Below are 25,017 nucleotides of genomic sequence, written 5' to 3'. Positions count from 1 at the left end.
CAAGGAAATTATCCTGCTGAATTAGTTTTCAATGTTCAGTTTATACAAAATGATGCAAATTTTGCTAAAAGTTCAATGGCAAGACAAGTGTCATTGATGCGATATTTTGCTATCGACAATTGCTTGTTGAATGACAGAGAAAAAAGCAAACAATGTTAGAATACTTCTTCACAAAAAAACAAAAAGTGTCAAATGAGGAAGAACCTTCCTCATTACAAATATAAATTACTGTATGTATTTACTTGAATATTTCTGATTTTCATGAATGATTTATGAATACAAATCGATATTAGCAATAAAAAATATCTATAATTAATGTAATAAAAAAGTATTTAATTATACATGTTACAAAATAAAACAAAAAAAGATAAACTTTTTTATTTTCCGTTCTGTTTCACCTATCCCCATTGTTTACGAGTTAAAATGACCTCATTTAATGCTGTTTCTTTTAGTGCTGGGATTTCTTGGAATGTATCCCCTGGGTTAAGTGGGGTCTTACTGTAATAAAATTACATTTCCAAACTAGATCACTTTTAATTGACAACAAAGACCAAATAATCCTGTCTCTTTTGTTACATTATAGATCTGGTCCTGTTCTTCACTAGCCTGAGCTTGTAGAAAGACACTGTGAAAGCTCTGGAGCAGATGAAATGCCATTAGTGCTTGTGAATTCTCTGAACTAAACAATCCACTAACCACAGTGCCTCAAGCAGTAAAAGATGCAGATGGAATAATAACCACAAAAGCAATGTAAGAATTGTTCACAAACTAGCAAAAAGTGAAAATAATATATATATATATATATATATATATATATATATATATATATATATATATATATATATATATATATATATATATACATTCACACCACTACAAAAAACAAAATCACAACAACGTGGCACAAATCCTCCCTCTCTCTCTCCATGCGCTCTTCATTCCCAGGCTACTATAACTAACAGCCAGTGAAACAAAGGGTCAAATCAAATCAGCGTCATTGTTATTGTTCAAGGTTTTTGTTTATTTTTTGGCGCATTTTTGGACAGATTTTCAATAAGTATTAGGGCTGTCAGTACAAACATCACTATTTCAAAATTCTGTAATTCAAATCTACAGTATATGAAAATATTCTCATTTGAAGGCAAATGCTGACATTCACTATTAATTGAATGGTCATTTACTTTACCTCACACTAATTTCAGCTACAGACATTATGCTGCAATAGCTCTGTATTTTGCATGTGTTTCACACTTAACGTCTACTATCGGTGTTGTTATCATTTTTAACTGTTTGTTTGTATTGTCATTTATAAAGTGGATATTTTTTTCTACTGTACCTGCTTTGCTTTTGGTTAAGAGGTGTACTCAGTCAGTTTACAGAATTCACAGTTTTAACAAAATTAGATCTATGCAGAGTGCTGATCCTTCATTGCCCTGACTGCTCTTTTCCTTTTGAATTGGATGGCGATGTCTCCAGTGTGAATGTGTGTATCATTCTACCACAAACACTCTTAGATACTGGCAAATTGTACTGTTTCTCTTGAAGAAATTAATGCCAACACCACAAAATCAAGATGTGGGGGACAGAGAATTGCTAGGAGTTAGACTTGCCATCAAAGAATTACATCACTCGCTTAAATGAATGGAACAGGCTTTCACTATGTGCAGTGATCATAACATTCCGATATACTTAAGGATCACAAAGGGATTCAGTGCCTGTTGGGCATGGTGGTAACTGATATCCAGATGTTTTATCTTTATTATCTTTATTATCTCTTAACCTCCTTGGCATTAACCTGAGCATCTTGTAGGCTTATGTAAACATGGTTAACCCTGACTGTTTCTCTGATTAAGCTGTTATGATCCAATATACAGTGTTAAGGCTGAATAATGCTCGAGACAGTATTCCGATACAATCTTGTGAATGAAATAACATTATGCGGAAAAAAAAAAAATTCTATGCATTTTGCCACGGTATGGTAACTCTTTAATATTTAGGAGTGGAACAGAGCCTTCGGAAAAAACACATAATGGCATGTAAATGAAAACTATAAAGACAGACTTAGAACAAACTGAAACTGAACCATTTGTTATATCAGGTGATAATGATGACAACGTGAAATGGTCATCAAACGTTGATACAGATTGTGAAACTGATACATACAGTATGGCACTGTATGACCAAACTGTTAAGATATGCCTGGTGAATTTGGTCACATAAAGCTTCACTTTGGTGCAAGCAAGTGCTTTGCCAAAGACCAAAATAACAGTGATCAAGTTGAAGGACAAGAAGAATATTAGCCCCCTAAGCACTGTTCATAATACAGTCTTTGTCAATGTGCGTATCAGGAAAAATGAGGAAGTCACTAAGCTTTGTGCTGCGGTAGACCACAATAACACAATGGGCATGTCCATGGTTCATAACAGGCATTGACATTCTATGCTCTCATGTGCAAGCAACAGAAAAAACATCTGCCTGAGGGATCCATCCTAAAACCTGACTTCTCAATATGTCATCATCAACAAAAGATTTTAACACTTTTAAGATACACCCTTGCCTTCCGTATTTCTTGACTCAAGCTAGTTTATCATTCTTTTTTATCCCATCCTTCTTGGTACCCCCTGCCCACAGTGTTTCTGTTGATTGTGGTGAGGAATTCAAAAATCAGAAGACTGTTGAGATTTCATATTATATTAGCTGGTACACTGGAAGGGGTATGGCCAGGTATGGTATATATGTTTCATAAGCAATGCTCAATTAAGTCAGGTGGGCATGTCCGGAGTAAACATCTTAGGGGGGAGGTGTGACAGTACAGATTGGCTCCACACTCCATGGTGTTTCCAGGAGCCTCTCGAACCCATAACCGTCGATAGTCATGTGCCGAGATGAGCCAGGTAAATGAGGACACACACATTCAGCAAGGGATTGGTGTAAAAATGTCAAGAGCTTTTATTAAAAACAAACAAAGTGTTCCAAAGTGCAGTTCTTCCAAAAGATAATAAATAATTTACTGTAGATAAATCAATAAAATCAGTGAAACATCCAAGAGTTAAAAGTCCATAATTAATCTCAGGATAAAACCAGAATAAAACCATGCAGTCAATGTATTCTCTCTCTTGTCCTTCCTCTGCCCAGGGCATGTTTTATTCCCTGTCTCCCCAGCTCACCCAACGGGTCTTGCAACTAGAGGAGACAGAAATGTTGCAGTTCTCTGTTCTGGCTCTCATTGTGACTGCCTCTGTCAGCGTCTGCCACAGCGCTCTGAGCCAGTCTCTCTATCTTCCACACGTCTTTTATGGCATCTACTGGTTCCCTAGGAAGGTTCAACCTTCTTCTCCCACTCCTTCTCAAATGCTCAATGGGGTTGAACCACTCCTGGAGTGCTGATCGCTCACTCCATCACAAGGCCATATCATCTTCCTGATTCCACATCCAGTTCTACCATCTCACTCACAGTCTTTTTTTTACTTCTTGATTTTTCTCTGCCATGCAGGATCACTTTATGCTGGCTGATTGGGTGCAGGTGTGACCCTGTACCCACTCTGAGGTGTGAATGAGGCACCTGACTGATCCACTAGCATTTGCGCGTGAGTGTGTGATCAGCCAATGTCCCCAACTCAACCCCGGAGTAGCACGTGTTCAGACCTCTTATCACAGTGGGGCATCGGCAGTCCCAGAAACATTTTTGGTCCTTTGTACGAGTTTTTCTTTTTGTATATACCTTTTATAGTTATTATAGTAATGTCACTATTGCACCATTTTCTGTTATTATTTTAGGATAATGGACACTATTTTGTAGCAGTTTGTTGTAGTGTCATGACTATGTTGTTTGCTATTAATATTACTATTGCCAGTCAGACTTCCAAATGCTATCACTGGGGTGTGAAAGTGTATACTTTAAATGGTGGAAAAGAGCAGAAAGTAAAGAAATTGTGCCTGCTTTATTAACCATTGGAAGGAAATCCTGTTCAAACTTTTCCCTCTATGCCTTGCTCTGTGCTCCTGTACTTAACTGAATTTTACAAATTTGCTTTTAAATTGGTTGTACAACATTCACTCAAAATAGAGTATGATATCAAATATAGCAGACACTCTAAAATACTTTGAAATCTAAGTCACTGTTGCATAAGTTTACATCTGTATTATGTTTAGATTAAGGAATTGCATATTTATAACTACAACTTTACATACAATTATACAGCAAGTTGAGGAATTGTGAGGTATCTCCTTTATACATGTTCAAATAGTATGCACACAGGATTGTTTTTATCAAGTTATATCTTTGTGTTTCTCAAAAATGTGTATGGGCAATGTTTAAAGGCAAATATAACATTTCAAGGAAATATTTAAAACAGCAATAGGATGGATGTACTTTATAAAGGTTTGAAGGAGGGAGAATAAAAATAGGAACATACTGCTCTTTGAGTATGTATGTGTGTGTGTGTGTGTGTGTGTGTGTGTGTGTGTGTGTGTGAGTGTGTGTGCGTGCATGTACTTGCGTGTGTGTGTGTGTGAAGTGTCAGTTCTTGACTGTTTTTATAAAGAAATAGTATGATAGACCAGCATAGTAGCTGCAGTGTGTGACTTGAAAAGAAAAAGCAGTATACTGAAGCATATTCTGTATGGCAAAAGAAATAATTCATGATTTTCTTAGATCTGAAACTGAGGTAATGTAGAAAATTAATCCAAGGTACAATCCAGGTAGTAATATTTATTGAGCTCTGAATTTCTTTCTCATGAAAATAAAGATTATTTGATATGCAGAACACAGTACCATATGTTTTGCCTGTTTTCCCTGTATGTTATTGTTTTATACAGTAAATTATTGCATTTCTCTATTAATTGATAATTTAATATAAACTTACTTTGTTATTCAGTAAAATTATACCTAATTAAACAGATGGCTGGAATTTTCACTTGTGACTTGTTCAATGACTAATTTGTAATCAAATGAAAAAGCCTGTCTATACATGCCATACACTGTACATATCAGCAGGTTTTATGTTTTATACCATTTTACCAATTAAATTACTAATTTTGTTAATTCTACCAGAAAAAAAGTCCAGCTGCCTAAATTAGCAGGGTGAATTTATCATTATATGAAAATCTAGACATTGTAAATTGAAACAGTAGTCAATTTTATATTCTCAAAATAAAAAAAGCAGTTTTTCTACTGTAATATTCCATTCGATCTTTTCTTAATCTTGACAGATAGTTTTTACAATGTGAACATGCAGTTCTTCTGTGGCTAATGTACTGGACTACAAATTCAAAATTACAATTTATTACTTCTATCAAAGTGTCATCATGTCAAAGATTTAAATTAATATAACAGTCTGTGTACACTTTTGCAAATTGTTAGTACAGGTGACCATCATTGGCTTATTAGAGGAGATTTCAAAAACATTCTGAATCTATTTAATGGGTTGATTTAATTTTATCTAATTTATAAAAGAGAAAAGTCAAACAGCAGTACAATACATGTATAAATAAGATGGTATTGTTTTAAAAGCAAAAAAAACCTGTATCTGTGTATACTGAAACACATTTTGGTCTAACTTGAGCATATGCTTGGACATTTGCAGCAAATTTCTGATTCTGTGGACTTCTAATATGAAATTTGACAAATGACAGAAGACCAGGCCATGAAGATCATTTGGTTCACTAAATGCTTCCAACAGCCCATTGAAATCATTTTTAAAAGTTGACAAGGTTTCAACTTCAGCTACATAACTTGGTTAGTAGTTTGCTCCAGATTCCCATAACTACTTGAGTAAAGACGTTTTTTTCTCACTTCAGTCTGAAATGTAGTTTTTCGTAATTTGAAAAAGTGTCTGACAGTACGTGAATGTGTTAATTTTTACTGAATAATTACAAAAGGAAGACATTGTTTACATTATGCAGTTGTTACGGCTTGATCTATGCAGAGTCTTCATAAAGTATTCAGACCCCTTTACTTTATACACATTTTGTTATGTAGCAGCCATATGCTAATATCATTCAAATTCATTTTTCCCCTCATCAAACAACAAAAAAATGTATTTCTATAGCTCCTTTTCATATAAAGGATGTAACTCAAACTACTCTATAACATGTCAAAGTAGTTACATGCAAAGAAAGACAAAATAAATTTAGGTTGATAATGAATAAATAGTGTACAAGAGATAAATAAATAATGCACACCTACCTACGATGATATATAATTAAAAGAAGTAGAGTGCTTAAATTCTGTATAGAATTGTTTTTAAAGTTTCTAAATGACAATCAGACATCACAGGCAGCTGCACAGGACTTTGATCAGAAGATGGTGGAGTACATCACCACTTTGGAAGAACCAGAAAAGGAAACAGAAAAGTTAAGGTATGATTGCAAATTAAAGGATGAAAATTATAATTCTATGTATATCTAGTTTATTAGGAGTAGAATTAAATTGAAGCTATGAAAAAATCAAAAATTTAAAAAGTGAGATTTTAGGAGTTTCTTAAAATGTTCACTGTATTAGCCTGGTGTATCTCAAATGGTAAAAGTATTCCAGATTTTTGTGCATAATAGCAAAAGGCCACCTCACTAGTTCATTTAAGCTTGGCTCTTGGGATTTTAAGCATGCTGCTATCAGAAGATGAATGTAAGGTTACGATATGATAGATGCAATCTAAAATAAAGAAAGATATACTGTAGGAAGGAGCAAGATTATATAAGGCTTTATACAACATTAGTAGTATTTTAAGACCATGGGTAGCCACAACACTCAATAACCCAAAATGACAAAGTGAAAACAAGATTTTGGAAATTTTTCCAAATTTATCAAAAATAAAAAAAAACAAAATATCATATTTATTGAAGCAAATTTGGCAGTGATTACAGCTGTTTGAGAAAACACTGTAAATAAAGAATAGTCATGAGGCTTTGTTATAAATGATTCCAACAACGAACACCTTTTATTATAAAAAGAATATGGAAATCAGCTAAGTGCACTTTATCAGTTCACATTCATTGAATACAATGACAAAGCAATATCCTTAAATAAAGTAGGTTCATTTACATAACACAGCGTAAGAAGCTTTATGTTTTCTACCACTCAAAATATAGATAAATGGAATACTCTTATAACGCTTACGTCTTAAAATTATCTAAAGGGAAGAAAATAATGAAACAGATTAAAAGTATGTGGTAAATAACTGATTCATTGAACTGGACTTCTTATACATAAATAGATCAAAAAAATAACAGGCATTAATTTGTCATTATCTCATCATTCCCTTAGTAACTTGTGCCGAGTACAAATGTTACAGAATATCTTAGTTAAACAGGCAAGCACATTTTGGGGCATTTTACAAATTCATACATTAGGTCTTTCTCTTTCACAGCTTGGAGTCTTCTTGAATTTGGCACAACAAGTTTCACACACCGAGATTTGGGGATTTTCTGCCATTCTTCTTTGCAGATCCTTTCAAACTCTGCCAGCTTGGAAGGAGACTATCAGTGGACAGCTATTTTTGGGTCACCCCAGAGAAGTTTGATTTGGATCAGGTCTGGGCCATGGCTGGGCCACTCAAGAATATTTGCAGAGTTGACCCTAAGCCACTCCTATGTTGTTGATGCTTTGTGATTAGGGTCATTGCCTTGTTGAAAAATTAATCTACGACCCATTCTGAGGTCCAGAAGGCTCTGGAGCAGGTTTACATTAAGGATATCTCTGTACTTTGCTTCCTACAGCTTTCCCTCAACCCTGGCTAGTCTCCTAGTCCCTGCCAATGGAAAACAACCCTACATCATGATTATGCCACCATTATGTTTCACCATTGGAATTATATTGTGCAAGTGATGAGCAGTGCATTGTTTCTTTCAGATATGACACTTAAACTCTTGTTTCTTGGTTTCAGCAGACAAGTGAATCTTGTTTCTCATAGTATGAGAGTCTTTTAGGTGCCTTTTTGCAAACTCCAAGTGGGCTTTCATGTGTCATTTGGCCACACTGCAATAAAGCCCAGTTTAGTGGAGTGTTACAGTGTTGGTCCTTCTGGACGTTTCTCCTATCTTCACACTAGCTCTTTGGATCTCAGTCAGAGTGAAATCTAATTCTTGGTAATATTTCTTAGTAATGCTCTTCTCCCCTGCTCTAGTTTGAATCGTGGTTGTTCCAGACTTCTAGTATTACTAGTAGTAAGGGGGGTGATGAATAGAGAGAGAGGTTGGGAGCATGTGCTGATAGAGCCTTGCTGCACCCACCACATGACGAACCTCCTGGATTGGGACCCAAGTGCAGTGGATGACACCTCAGCTCCACACTGGAACAGTGTAGGGTTTTGTATGGTGGCTGGAGTGCCAATCCTGCCACCAACCCCCATATTTCCCTGTAGGATGGAGGACCCGCTTGCAGAGCTGGATGCAGATTAACATCATACCCAGGAAGGAGCAATTGCAGGTTAAGGGCCTTGCTCAAGTGCTCAGCACACACAGTAGAATAACTTCTGGCACTTACGGGATTAGAACCGGCAACCTTCCAATTGCCAGCGCAGATCCCTAGCCTCAGAAACACTACTCCGCCCTGCTAAACAGTGGCTGGTTCTGCTTATAATTGCAGTAACAATGCTACATCCCGATATGGTATTTTAATTAGATGCTGAGGGACAGTTTATTTTATTGAGTGAACAGTCTCTTTCTAAGATGCAATAGAGGAAACATATGAAAGGAAGAAGCTGAAATATACAACATTTATTTTCTGAGGCATAAGAACATAAGTTGCGGGCTCATGTGAGATCTATTGAAGTAGGGATCAGAGAGTTTCTTTAGGAATTCGGAATGCATGGCTGCCTAGTAAGGAAAATGTTAACAGAGGTTTCTGAAGCAGCTGAAAAGGCAAGCCAGTGGTTATGGAAGAGGAGAAGACAGGTTATCTGGTGTGATGCATCTTGAGTATGTACAGCGCATCTGGAAAGTATTCACAGCGCATCACTTTTTCCACATTTTGTTATGTTACAGCCTTATTCCAAAATCGATTAAATTCATTTTTTTCCTCAGAATCCTACACACAACACCCCATAATGACAACATGAAAAAGGTTTACTTGAGATTTTTGCAAATTTATTAAAAACAAAAAAATTGAGAAAGCACATGTACATAAGTATTCACCGCCTTTGCCATGAAGCTCAAAATTGAGCTCAGGTGCATCCTGTTTCCCCTGATCATCCTTGAGATGTTTCTGCAGCTTAATTGGAGTCCACCTGTGGTAAATTCAGTTTATTGGACATGATTTGGAAAGGCACACACCTGTCTATATAAGGTCCCACAGTTGACGGTTCATGTCAGAGCACAAACCAAGCATGAAGTCAAAGGAATTGTCTGTAGACCGCCGAGACAGGATTGTCTCGAGGCACAAATCTGGGGAAGGTTACAGAAAAATTTCTGCTGCTTTGAAGGTTCCAATGAGCACAGTAGCCTCCATCATCCGTAAGTGGAAGAAGTTCAAAACCACCAGGACTCTCCCTAGAGCTGGCCGGCCATTTAAACTGAGCGATCGGGGGAGAAGGGCCTTAGTCAGGGAGGTGACCAAGAACCTGATGGTCACTCTGTCAGAGCTCCAGAGGTCCTCTGTGGAGAGAGGAGAACCTTCCAGAAGGACAACCATCTCTGCAGCAATCCACCAATCAGGCCTGTATGGTAGAGTGGCCAGACAGAAGCCACTCCTTAGTAAAAGGCACATGGCAGCCTGCCTGGAGTTTGCCAAAAGGCACCTGAAGGACTCTCAGACCATGAGAAAGAAAATTCTCTGGTCTGATGAGACAAAGATTGAACTCTTTGGTGTGAATGCCAGGCGTCACGTTTGGAGGAAACCAGGCACCGCTCATCACCAGGCCAATACCATCCCCACAGTGAAGCATGGTGGTGGCAGCATCATGCTGTGGGATGTTTTTCAGCGGCAGGGAATGGGAGACTAGTCAGGATAAAGGGAAAGATGACTGCTCCAGAACGCTCTTGACCTCAGACTGGGGCACCGGTTCATCTTTCAGCAGGACAATGACCCTAAGCAGACAGCCAAGATATCAAAGGAGTGGCTTCACGACAACTCTGTGAATGTCCTTGAGTGGCCCAGCCAGAGCCCAGACTTGAATCCGATTGAACATCTCTGGAAAGATCTTAAAATGGCTGTTCACTGACGCTTTCCATCCAACCTGATGGAGCTTACTTTCCAGATGCACTGTAGTATTTTGTGCCTGTATGATTGGAACTGCCAAAATGTTTAGAAACCCATACAGAACCAGTGGCACTGAGTGTGCATTGATGGTATTGATGGTGCAAACATAGCTTTGGTCACCAGGGGAAAGGTGTGGGGTTTTAAGAGTTTTTTGTTGTTTTGTTAGAAAACCATACAGGACCAGTTTATTCTTGCATTAATGGTACTAGTGGGATTAGTTACAACTTTAGTCATGGGGATGGCTGGTATGATGCAGAGTGTGTCACTTACAGGTATGAAGTGTACTTTGTCTGGGACACCAAAGTACACTGTTGAGCCTGACAGAGGTGAAACACTAAGAAATGAAAGTGCCCTCTTGATATCCCCTAGTAAATACTTACATTGGCAACCTATGCATTGCCATGGGTAAAATAGCAATTTTTTGGAACTTTGCTGAAAGAGAAGTGATAGTAAGAAGAGGGCAGATGGAGCAATTGTTTTGCATGCCGGCGTAAACGATATAAGGCACCGACAATTGGAAATCCTCAAGGCTGACTTCGCAGCATTAATTAAAGACACGAAGGAGAGGACCCCATCGGCAAAGATCTTCATTTCGGGTCCACTACCTCTCATCAGACAATCAAACGAGTACTACAGTCGTCTGCTAGGATTAAACAACTGGCTGCAGGGCTTCTGCAAGAATCAAGACATCAGATTCATCAACAACTGGGACCTCTTTTGGGAAAGGCGGCGTTTCTTCAAGAGAGATGGCCTGCATCCGAACAGTTTCGGTGCCTGGGTCCTCTCCGAAAACATATCTAAGGTAATTTGTTTATCTTGACTATCTATCTCTACTCTATGGAAGCTCTGAACCGCACAGTGAAAAAAAATTTGGGACAACCCTTATCTCGTACGTACGTGAAAATATCTTGTACGTACGAGATACTTTCGCGTTCGTACAAGATACTTTCATGTACGTACGAGATGTTTTCACGTACGTACAAGATAAAGTTACATTAAAATATTACAAAAGTGTGCTTCGGGCTACCTAATTATGCCTTTACCAAGGCTTTGGCGCTTCAGTTTGACGTCACTTCCAGCTCTTGTAGCGCGGTGATATAAAAAAGAAGACGGCTGGGCTTTTATTTATTAAAAGAGTGTGGGATGGTAGGAGATGGGTTTAACTGCAGCTTGCAATATCTGTGATGTATGTCAGGTACTGCCCAGAACGTCAGTCACGAAATGGCCATCGCATACCCCATTACACTATGGTTAAGATTAGGCGGGGGGGTGTTAAGGGTTTGGGTACGTGCTTTGTTTACAGATATTCGTCTGCTCACTCGTATGGAGCACCTGAGGAGATATGGTGTTTTTTTCTTCCTGGGAAACAATTTAGTGCGTACAACTTACTATCTCATGCTATAAGGTCGCACCGGTCAATACTGCGTGTGCTCCTCATACATTCAGATGAGCACCAAATACCATCGCGTGCTACTGTACATCATTTTCTAGAAACAGGACATATCACTGAACAGTCTGATGTTTTCCTCACACAGTTACAATCCACAGAAATGGATATTGGCAAGTTTAGAAAAGCAGGCTATGCATTCAAGCCCAGATCGTTAAATCCGCGAAGCAGCACCGCTAACCACTGCACTAATTTATAGTAAAAGGAAATGACATTAGTTAGCCATCTACTTACTAGCTCGCAGCTTCTTATTCACACAAGTTACGAAAGGAATTCATATTTCACGTATTGAGTACATGTGAAGTTTATGCAGTCCAATGTGGGTTCACTATTTTAATGCACTAGTAAACCTGGCACACTCGATCGCTTATCTACACCAATGAACTGTGGGATTTAACGTGCATCTAAAGAGTTAAATCCAAAATCGGGCCACTTTAACTCCCGCTGTTTTCAGACAAGAAATTTACCCTTGTTAAAATGACAAACTTGAATATCCTAGTCAAATCCACTGGCACACTGGGTCATCCATTGCACTATGCAAAATGAACAGCGATCTTTAAAAGTAAAGCACAGATCTAAATCGTGTTGCTGCCGTTTTTATTGTCACGTTTTTGACAGGATGGATCAATAAGTTAAATTGCAGGCAATATTTGCTTACCCCAAATGTAGGTACACTTGGTATATTAATTGGCTGACTTATCATGTCATCGTGTTTACGGTAATGGGAAAAAGAAAAGACACCTTATTTCAGTTTTATTACATATCAGAGGCACGGACGGTTATTCAACCATTGATTGCCCCTTAAACATCCAACTTGTGCTCATGTGGGAATGTGTAAACTTTGGTAGAAAAAAAGGACTTGTATCCGCATTTGGCTGTCAAAATCTAACTACAGTCTCTCTTGTTACAGAACTCTAAAATGATGAGCCAAATTGATTTAACAATTTAGAGGGAGATTTCAATATTACAATCAGTCTAGTGCCATTTATATGAAGAGAGAGATGTATGCCAAATTTACCACTCAATTTGACAATTCTACTAGCGGTGGTTTAGGCAAAATTCAACTGCATTTAACAAAAAACATATCTCTTTGTCAAAAAACTTTGAAAATTACAGAGATCCAAATCGATTCAACTCTTTAAAGCGCATATTACATATCACAGTCAACTGAAAAAAATCTGTCTTCTTCACATCAGCAATAACAGGGCAAGTTAGTCAATTAATTTCCCTATTTAGACTAAGGAAGTATTAACCGGCAATTTAACTTAGGGATCCATCTTGTCAAAAACGTAACATTAAAAATCCGCCGTAAAACGATTTAGATCTCTGCTGAGTCTTTAAATATCACAGTTCGTTTTGCACAGTGCAACGGATGACCCAGAGTGCCAGGTTTGCCAGTGGATTTGACTAGGATATTCAAGTTTGGCATTTTAACAAGGGTATTTAAAGTGGCTCGAATTGGATTTAACTCTTTAGACGCACGTTAAATCCCACAGTTACCTGGTGTAGATAAGTGATCGAGTGTGCCAGGTTTACCAGTGCATTAAAATAGTGAACCCACATTGGACTGCATAAACTTCCCATGTACTCAATACAGTACGTGAAATATGAATTCCTTTCGTAACTTGTGTGAATAAGAAGCTGCGAGCTAGTACGTAGTTGGCTAACTAATGTCATTTCCTTTTACTATAAATTAGTGCAGTGGTTAGCGGTGCTGCTTCGCGGATTTAACGATCTGGGCTTGAATGCATAGCCTGTTTTTATAAACTTGCCAATATCCATTTCTATGGACTGTAACTGTGTGAGGAAAACATCAGACTGTTCAGTGATATGTCCTGTTTCCAGAAAATGATGTACTGTAGCACACGGTGGCATTTGGTGCTCATCTGAATGTATGAGGAGCACACGCAGTATTGGCCAGTGCGACCTTAAAGCACCTGGTGCACAGGCTATGGTAAGTGGTGGGCATGAGATATATACATGGTGGGCATGAGATAATCAGTTGTACGCACTAAATTGTTTCACAGGAAGAAAAAAACACCATATCTCCTCAGGTGCTCCGTACGAGTGAGCCGACGAATATCTGTAAACAAAGCACGCACCCAAACCCTTACCCCCCCCCACAAGCCTAATCTTAACCATAGTGTAACGGGGTATGCGATGGGCATTTCGTGACTGACTTTCTGGGAAGTACCTGACATATGTCACAGGTATTGCAAGCTGCAGTAAAACCCATGTCCTACCATCCCACACTCTTTTAATAAATAAAAGCCCAGCCGTCTGCTTTTTTATATCACCGCGCTACAAGAGCTGGAAGTGACGTCAAACTGAAGTGCCAAAGCCTTGGTAAAGGCATAATTAGGTAGCCCTGAAGCGCACTTTTATAATATTTTTATCTAACATTATCTCGTACGTACGTGAAAACATCTTGTACGTACGTAAAAGTATCCCGTACGTACGCGAAAACATCTCGTACATTACGTGAAAGTATCCCGTACGTACGAGATAAGAGTTATCCCATAATTTTTTTTCACTGTGCGGTTCAGAGCTTCCGTACTACTCTTAACCCCTTCCGAAATGCTACTGCTGTGCTAGGACATGATAATTGTTTAATAAAATCTTCCGTAAAAGTAGTGATGGGCTGCTCGATACTCAGGTTTCGACATTGTGTCGAGCTTATGAAGCACTGGAGATCGAAGCGCCGCTTCGAGGCTTGCTTCAAATGTGCCCGTCACGTGATTTTGAGTCATGCTAGCATAATGACGTCATTGATATCTGCGCAGTCAGCAGTCGATTTGGTCACTCACTAGTCTGCTGAAGTGCTTTGGCTCAAAGCGTAAAAGCAGTTGTTCCTACTACAACGCTAAGGTGCGCTAACCCGAGTTCAAATCCTAATTGGGGCTCGCATATGTTGAAATAAGGATTTTGTATAAAACAGTTAAGTAGTACTTGTCTGAAAGTTAACAAATATATTTTGGAGACATTATGAACGATTTACATGGGGCACCTATTTCCTTGGTGTGGAATCGTGTCCACCTAGAATCTGTAACAAATTAATGAGCATATTTTGTATAAGGTAGCACATATTATAACAATCCAGAATCTATTCTACCCCATGTCGATCATATCAGAGAGGTTAAGAAACGCTTCACTAAAGCCGACGTGGTCATTACACCAGTATATGCGCAAGACACTCTCATTAAACGTTTTTACTATTCAGTGATTCCCAGATCTGTAGCTGATTTGTATTATTGATTTCCAAAAAGTAATGTGAGTAAAAGCATGTGCTGCATAACTAATCACAACTGTCTTTAAAACAGAATCAGCGCCATCAACAGCGTCTTCTGCAATTTTAGGAAAGCCTCGGGATTTCTGTGTTAATGAGACAAAAAAGTTGTAAAGAAACTTTGCGAATTCATCCAGAGGTGAACATAAAGATCACTCAAGTACTGACAAGAAGGAGCAGCTGGATAAGCACATCTGCAGCCAAACTTTCGAAAAAGCACCTGACTTTGTCAGCAACATCCTTTCCTTCTGAATGCATCTTATCAAAGGCTGCTGGGGGGTAAATAAGTAATCTTCCAAACTGCAAAACAACAGAGTAAATCATTGATGTAAATAGAATTATTGAAAGAGTAAGCTTTTGTCATTTCTGTATTCTTAAACCATCTTCCAGTTACACAGTCCCCCGCAGTCACTGTCACGTTTAACGTTCCCTGCTCCTTACCTGTCTTGTTACCCAAAGCATCAACACTCAGTTTCATTCAAGGCTTTACTGTCCTTCCTTTCATAGACATAAAATAAGACACACATTTCCTCTACATACGTGTCCAATAATAATAGTAAACTGGCAACAACGAGAAAAAGCACAAGATGGGAATATTCATGACAAGAGCCTCGGCATCAGGGTGAGAATGTGCCTTGCCACCCATTACGTGAGCTTGTCTGCCCCCCCTCAGTTGCACTGGCACACGCTACACTCGGGGGCAAATGCAATGGAGAATACCGATAATGTACACCTTCAGAAGTGGAATAAATCGACTGTATAAGTAGAACATTTCAGATAAACTATGAATTTTGTTAATCATAAACAATGCAACATAACTATTAAATGTGTTGTTACTTTTTATTTATTCTCACCAAACGTTACATATCTACATGGGAAATGAACATGGGTAATATGTTTATAATCATTCTCACTAAAACACACTGTCAAAATATATTAATGAGCAAACTGAGACACATTGGCCTTTAGGAAATATGAAAAAGCGTGTGTGCTGTCATTTAAAACAGAATGCATTGTTAACTTGACGCACTCTCTACTGACTCAATGTCATGAAAAAAAAGAAACAGCACAGTCCATGCAAACTCATATCCTCCTTGGTTTTTGACCTTATGATTAATTCTCAATATCAAATCAATAAAGTCATTTTAAGAAGATGACAAGTCTGCTATAGTCAGTTCAATTAACGTCTCCTTTTAAAAAGTTTGCTTATACAGAATATAAAACAGAATCTCAATGATACGGGACTCACGAGTAGTAACGAATAATATGTGACTCTGAGAAATTATAATTCCTAATAACGGGAACAAGTAAAAACTACGACTTCCTAAAACGGACACGGTAAATGTAGGCATTTCAATAAATAATTTAGGAGACTTGTGTGTGCATTTCAATACCAATTTAAGAACTACATAGGCTACCTGTTGTACTATAAACGGTACCTCAAGCAGCACTTAACAGTAAATAGTCTAACAGGACAATGACTTACTGAAACAAAGATGCTGCGCTGCTACAATAAAGGTTCACACTGTCATTCTGCATGTTTAGAAGGCGCTGATTGGCTGAAACTGTTTATAGTGAATTGTCTCAAATTGGTAGTGCCGTATAGCGATCAGAAACGAAAAGACACATTTAGGCATGCTGCACAGTAGTTTGTTTTTCTACAATACAAATTCAGTACGACACCAGGGTTTCCAAACACACAAATATGAAGCTTATTACGTTTTACAGTGAAAACCTTTATATACACAATATAATTAGGGATGTGTGCCCCTGCCCGACTACGGCGGCCAAACCTTCCCTCGATAGCTCGATTCGCTCGCTATCCGTCCAAGCTGAAAATATTGTTAAATGGAGGAATTGAAAAAAAAAACCTTTCACAAGTGGAGGATCAACGACGCGAACCCTGGTGTTTTTACTGAGAGACAGTTGCGATACCATTGAGCCACCTAATCGGGATAATTAACGAGCTTCACACAACTGAACTACTACTACTGTTCTTACTGCGGCGGATGTGGAAATATGTTGTTTGACATATACACGTTAAATTGGTTTAATTGACACGAGAGTATCATTGTTGTATTCTCCTAATGAAGACGAAAAAATTATATTTATAGATGTATACTATATGACGTACAGTTTTGAACAAAATTAAGCGTTCCATAAAAAGGTTGCACAATTTACCTAATCTTTTTATATATATAAAGTTGATATATGACAATATATCTTTGACACTAAGTATCAGACAAAGGAAATCACAGCAATCCACAAGAACAATAATTACTTCTCAGCAACTACCTGAATTGTAGTTTAACTATATTAACTGAAGTGTGTAATGTCAATACGAATTACAAAATATAACTAGAGAGTTAAGTGTCAGATAGACTCTCAAAATATAGAGGTCAATGCCTTTGAGTGTGCTGAGGCTTCACAAAGATTCAGTAACCAGTGACCATGTTTGCTCGAGACTTCGAAGCCCTATCATGATCCAATCTCAGTACTACGCATGTCTGAGGCTTCGGAGCCCCGTCATGATCTCAGTACTACGCATGTCTGAGGCTTCGAAGCCCCGTCATGAGCTCAGTACTACGCATGTCTGAGGCTTTGAAGCCCTGTTCGAAGCCCGTCATGACGCAATCTCAGTACTATGCATGTCTGAGGCTTCGGAGCCCCGTCATGATCTCAGTACTACGCATGTCTGAGGCTTCGGAGCCCCGTCATGAGCTCAGTACTACGCATGTCTGAGGCTTCGAAGCCCGTCATGACGCAATCTCAGTACTATGCATGTCCAAGGCTTCGAATCTGCTCGAGGCTTCGAAGCCTCAGTTAACCCAGTGCGCATGTCTGAGGCTTCGGAGCCCTGTCATGATCTCAGTACTACGCATGTCTGAGGCTTCGGAGCCCCGTCATGATCTCAGTACTACGCATGTCTGAGGCTTCGAGCCCCGTCATGATCTCAGTACCACGCATGTCTGAGGCTTCAAAGCCCCGTTCGAAGCTCGTCATGATGCAATCTCAGCACTACGCATGACTGAGGCTTCGGATACCCGTCATGATCTCAGTACTATACATGTCTGAGGCTTTGAAGCCGGTCATGATGCAATCTCAGTATGCATGTCTGCTCAGTGCTTCTAACCAAGCTTGACAATTCCAGTGTGCATGTCTGCTTAGTGCTTCGAATCATTATTCATCGAGCTCCCGTTTGAAGTACATATGGCATCAACAGAGTTCAAAAACTCGACAGAATTCCCCTTGAAATGAATGTTTGTGGATGATCCATACATGTTAAATGATTGTGCCCAATAATACTTTGTGGCAAAAAATAAAATTATAAATTATACATTATACAAATGCTGACTTGTAGAATGCATAATGCTGCAAAGAAGAGCTTTAGTAATATGGGTGACGACACATCTCTCACTATAATACTCTCATAAATATCCATTCTTCACCTCATGCAACGTTTTTATGCAACACTGAACGTATGTCATATAGTATACATCTATATATCATTGTTTTTGTCTTCATTACATACATACATACATACATACATACTGTACATACATACATACATACATAAAATACATGCATTATATACATCCACCCTGCTGAAAACAGGACTGGTGCAGCGGTAGCGTTGCTGCTCCATAATAAGGCTTGCGTGGGTTCAGGTCCCACGTCCACCCATTGTGAATTGTGACCCAAAAGAGTCTGTTTTTCTTTTTTTTTCCATTTAACAGCAAAGTCCACCGTGGACCGAGAGCGAGCAAGGCGAGAACACTAGTAAAGATATATCAAATAGAAATGGGCATCTTGTTTTATGTCTATAACAAAAAAAATATTTGAGTGACGATTTCAACTGTTATTGTAGTTGTTGATGGTGGGTTTAGCAGTTTAAATTTTTAAATATTAAATTAATAAGGTGGAATGTGTTCTTACTTTGAGTGTTGGGGGTGGGGGGGGGGAGAGCTACACAGTAAATGTGTTAGTAAATGGGATTGCGCCTCTATAACTGGAAGATTGCTTAGGAATGATACAGACTGGACAACTATATGTTTTAGGAAATGTTTTATTATTCCACTGTGCTGTGACTAAGACAACTTTTTACTGATCGTCTGTCCGGACCTTGAAGATGTGTTCACAAGGGAGGGATGCTGTTGTTAAAAGCAAATGCTTTTTCGGCAGCAGGTCCAGATGTGTTTTTGTTGTTGCCTCAGCACTCAAGAGGATCTTTAATGCCGACCTTGATATGTGCAATGCTCACTTGATACATGCACTGCTCACCTTGGAGTATCTCGTGTGTGTCTGTGTGTCGGTGTGCCGGTGACTGATCTGCGCCGTGTCTCTCAGCCTCTCTGATGTGCTCCGGATTGACACCTTTGAATGTTTGGTGCAGCAGAGCAAATTCAACCAGATCTACCACAGTGGGTTTGTTATCACCTTATTCAATGGATGGGTTCATGGACGTCAAATGGCGATGAATAGAAGATGAATTAATGTAAATACGTGAGCTGCCTTATGCAATCAGTCATCGCATTTTGATGGCAATTCTATGTGGGGATGATTCCCGAACAGGTCTCTTATGCGATCCTTCCACAGTATCTCTCAAAATTATTTAGTTCAAATTGGTTATAAAGATTTCACTCGAGATTATTTTTTTAATTATTATTAATTATGATGAGTCTTTAGTTCGGATCGAACTCGGGCTAGCACTACACTCAGAATTTGAAAAGCAACCACCTTAGTTAATTGAGCCACTGACGGCGTCTTTTCTTCGTAGCGAACTCGTTACTTTTGAGCTCCAAAAAAAAGTATTAATAAATTAAATATTTTAATACTTGATCGAATAATAATATCTGTGATTTAAGGATTTCACCTTTTCTTTCTCAAATGTGCTTACCTATATCATGGCAAAGTACAGGGATAAACCTTTATTTTCTGTCTACTCTGTTTTAATTAAGTCAGACCAAACAAAACATTTAAGGCTATTATTAAATGTGATCTCAACAAAAGATGAGGGTTAATTATAATACTAATAACAGGAGCGATTAAAATGATACAGTGCAAAAGTAAATACTAATTGAAAAAGCCGGGAATCCATGAGTGAGGCGTCTTATTTTGTTTAAACCTTACTATCGTATAGTGCATTCTGCCTGTCGGCGTTAGTTATATTTATATTTTTTAGACATCAGACACTAGAAGCTGCTGACGAACCTTTCTCTTCGTTGTCAGTCTGTAGCTGCGAAAAAATAAAAGCAGACGTCATTGAAGTGGATCACAAGTTTGTGTAACGTTAATGAAAATGGCCAGGAGGTGTCACTAGAGAAGTGAGTGTCAAATGCTTTGAAGCTTCGATATGATTTCCGACACAATTGCTTCAAACATGTTGATGCTTTGTGAGGCTTCACTCCACCCATCACTATGTAAAAGTGCACAACATTAATACTGTAATAACCAACCTCAATGCACGTAGAAAATCTAGGCAATACGGCATAAACACCAATAATTTAATTAAAATTACTACTTTAGATGAACAATGTATTAAAACTATAAAAAACAGACTATAGATTAAACAAAAAATACACACAGAGTGGCACTAATAAAAATAACTTAGTTCCTGTTCCAAATATCAATAACGCACATAGTATTCATCTCTACCCCTCCGAAACATTAAATATGGCACTATTAAATGTTAAGAGTTTTAACTAACAAGACTTTTTTTATCAACGATCTTATTAGTGATAGAAAAATAGATTTTATGGCACTAAGTGAAACGTGGCTTAGCTCAGATGGCGCGGCTGTTTTAATCGAATCTGCGCCTCCGGATTACAGTTTTACTCATGTGGATCGCCAAGGAAAGAGAGGCGGCGGCTTGGCAAATATTTACTCAAGCCGGTTAAAATGTAAAGATGTCAGTTTTGGTAAATTCAAGTCCTTTGAGTATCTTGCCGGTGTTATCCATGGAGATTCTCACGTTCTAGTATTATCCGTGTATAGACCTCCTAAATTCAACGCGTCTTTTTTGAGGAATTCTCTGACTTAATGTCAATTTTAATTACGAACTATGACACACTCTTAATAGTCGGCGACTTTAATTTTCATATAAACAATCAATGTGACCAAAAAGTAAAAAAATTTATGAACCTCCTGGACTCTTTTGATTTGAGACAGCTTGTTAATCAGCCTACACATAAAGCAGGTCATAGGTTAGACTTAGTGATTACTAAAGGACTAAAAGTTGATCTAAAGCAGGTCATTGATATTAGTCTATCAGACCATTTTCTTCTACTTTTTAATATAGAAATAATGATAGAAAACACTCATGAGAAGCATATTGTTAAAAAACGCTTCTTTGACTCATCAGCAGCTTTAAAACTTACAAACATTCTAAGCAATCAGTCCGTTTATAGTGCCAACTATAATAACGAGGATAATGTAAATAGTAAGGTGGAAAGATTTAATACTAAAGTGAGAGCTGCTGTTGACATAGTTGCACCTGAAAAGACAGTTAAAAAATCTTCTAGCATTGTTATACCATGGAAGACCCAAAGAGTGTCTGATTTAAAGAACATGCCGTAGAGCTAAGCGTAAATGGAGGAAGACTAAACTAACTATCCACTATGAAATATTAAAAGTTAAAATAACAGAATACTGTACAATAACACAGTCCGTCTTGAGAGGCACTGTTATTTCTCTAAGATTATAAATAACAATGCTAGTAATCCCAGAGTCTTATTCTCGACGATTGATCGTCTGTTAAACCCAGGTAACTCAAAAGAATGCTTCCTAAGTACTTCCAGTAAAATCTGTGAGGCTACTGCTGTATTTTTCAATCAAAAAATTAATGTTATTAGAAATAACATAGTATATCTCCCCAACACTAAGGATCCTCCTAAACCCCAGCATTCCATTATAAACAAATTAAACTCTTTCACTAGGATAGATTTACCTGATTTACATAAAATAATTTCTCAACTGAAACCCTCCACCTGCGTCCTTGACCCAATACCAACAAATTTTTTCAAAGAAGTATCGGGCGTGCTAATTGATAATGTTCTTGACATAGTAAATTCGTCATTAGATACAGGGGTCTTCCCAGACTGTCTTAAGACTGCTGTAGTTAAACCCTTACTTAAGAAAAATAATCTCGACCCCTCGGCTCTTGAAAATTTTAGACCCGTCTCTAACCTGCCTTTCTTAAGTAAAATTCTGGAGAAGGCAGTCATTATGCAGTTAAATGAGCACCTCAATAAACATGCTATTCTTGATAAATTTTAGTCAGGTTTTAGAACAAATCACAGCACAGAAACTGCATTTGTTAAAGTAGTAAATGATTTGCGGCTAAATGCAGACAGAAGCCATTTATCTGTTCTCATCCTCTTAGATCTGAGTGCCGCATTTGACACCATTGATCATAATATTCTTAGAAATTGCCTTAGTCAATGGGTGGGCCTCTCTGGCAGTGTCTTAAATTGGTTTGAATCCTACCTGGCAGGGAGAAAATTCTTTGTTAGTTGTGGTAATTACAACTCAAAGACACATGATATCCTATATGGTGTTCCACAAGGCTCTATCCTGGGTCCGCTGCTCTTTTCAATCTACATGCTTCCGTTATCTCAGGGCACAACGTGAGCTACCATAGCTATACTGATGATACACAGCTGTATTTATCAATAGCACCTGATGACCCCGATTCTCTTGATTCACTAAGACAATGTCTAACTTGTATCTCAGAATGGATGAATAGTAACTTTCTCAAGTTAAATAAAGAGAAAACTGAAATCTTAGTGATTGGCAATAATGGATACCATGAGGCTATTAGAAATAAACTGGATACATTAGGATTAAAAGTCAAGATGGAGGTAAAAAGCTTAGGGGTAACTGTTGACTGTAATCTAAATTTTAAATCGCATATTAATCAGATCACTAGGACAGCATTTTTTCACTTAAGAAACATAGCAAAAGTTAGACCTCTTATATCATTGAAAGATGCTGAGAAATCAGTTCACGCGTTTGTTTTCAGTTGACTAGATTACTGTAACACATTCCTCTCAGGACTACCCAAAAAAGACATAAATCATCTGCAACTAGTGCAGAATGCAGCTGCTAGAATCCTAACCAGGAAAAGAAAATCACATTTCTTCAGTTTTGATGTCACTACACTGGTTATCTTTGTCATTCAGGATTGACTTTAAAATTATGCTTATGGTTTATAAAGCCTTAAATAATCTTGCCCCATCTTATATATCGGAATGTCTGACACCTTATATTCCAAATCGTAACCTCAGATCTTCAAATGAGTGTCTCCTTAGAATTCTAAGAGCAAAACTTAAAAGAAGTGGTGAGGCGGCGTTCTGCTGTTATGCACCTAAAATCTGGAATAGCCTGCCAATAGGAATTTGCCAGGCTAATACAGTGGAGCACTTTAAAAAACTGCTGAAAACACATTATTTTAACATGGCCTTCTCATAACTTCACTGTAATTTAAATCCTGATACTCTGTATATCCAATTTATTATAATAACTATTCATGGTGGCTCTAAAATCTGTACTAACCCCTACTCTCTCTTCTGTTTCCTTTTCCGGTGTCCTTTTGGTGGTGGCGCATCTACTCAAAGCACCGTGATGTTCCAACAATGATGGATGGATTAAAAGCCAGAAGTCTGTATGACCATTAGCATCAAGTAACTCTATGAGAACCCTAACTACAAAGAGGACTACAGTAATCCCTCGCTATATCGCGCTTCGCCTTTCGCGGCTTCACTCCATCGCGGATTTTATGTGTAAGCATATTTAAATATATATCGCGGATTTTTCGCTGCTTTGTGGGTTTCTGCGGACAATGGGTCTTTTAATTTCTGGTACATGATTCCTCAGTTGGTTTGCCCAGTTGATTTCATACAAGGGACGCTATTGGCAGATGGCTGAGAAGCTACCCAGCTTACATTTCTCTTTCTCTTGCGCTGACTTTCTCTGATCCTGACGTAGGGGGATTGAGCAGGGGGGCTGTTCGCACACCTAGACGATACGGACGCTAGTCTAAAAATGCTGAAAGATTATCTTCACGTTGCTATCTTTTGTGCAGCTGCTTCCTGAAACAACATGCTGCACCGTGCTTCGCATACTTAAAAGCTCGAAGGGCACGTATTGATTTTTGCTTGCTTGTTTTTCTCTGTCTCTCTCTCTCTTTCTGTGCTCTTGACGGAGGGGGTGTGAGCTGCCACCTTCAACAGCTTTGTGCCGCGGTGCTTCGCATACTTAAAAGCCAAAAAGCCCTATTGATTTTCCTCTGCCTTTATGACAGTCTCTGCTCCTGACTCCTTTGAAGAGGAAGATATGTTTACATTCTTTTAATTGTGAGACGGAACTGTCATCTCTGTCTTGTCATGGAGCACAGTTTAAACTTTTGAAAAAGAGACAAATGTTTGTTTGCAGTGTTTGAATAACGTTCCTGTCTCTCTACAACCTCCTGTGTTTCTGCGCAAATCTGTGACCCAAGCATGACAATATAAAAATAACCATATAAACATATTGTTTCTACTTCGCGGATTTTCTTATTTCGCGGGTGGCTCTGGAACGCAATACCCGCGATGGAGGAGGGATTACTGTATTTCATTTATGTTAGGTAGAATGCCCAGAGGGGACTGGGCGGTCTCGTGGCCTGGAACCCCTGCAGATTTTATTTTTTTCTCCAGCCGTCTGGAGTTTCTTTTTTTGTTTTTTCTGTCCACTCCGGCCATTGGACTTTACTCCTTTTCTATGTTAACTAATGTTGTCTTATTTTAATTTCTTATTTTGTCTTTTATTTTTCTTTTCTTCATTATGTAAAGCACTTTGAGCTACTTTTTGTATGAAAATGTGCTATATAAATAAATGTTGTTGTTGTTGTTGTTTATCCCTTAGGCAAGGGTTCAAGTGTAGTGAAGCAAGCTGGGCTTTATGTGTAGCCCCCAATTATATGCATGAAGGAATTAACATCATACCTTGTGTAATATAAAATATTCTCCATTTAAAAATTATGGAGACCACTGTGCTCCTGGAAATCTTCGATGCTACAGAATGTTTTTGTAGCCTTCCCCAGATCTGTGCCTT

Source organism: Erpetoichthys calabaricus, chromosome 12, assembly GCF_900747795.2.
Source record: "Erpetoichthys calabaricus chromosome 12, fErpCal1.3, whole genome shotgun sequence".
Taxonomy (NCBI): Eukaryota; Metazoa; Chordata; class Cladistia; order Polypteriformes; family Polypteridae; genus Erpetoichthys; species Erpetoichthys calabaricus.
The sequence above is the reverse complement of the archived record's forward strand: the minus strand, read 5'-3'. Positions refer to the sequence as shown.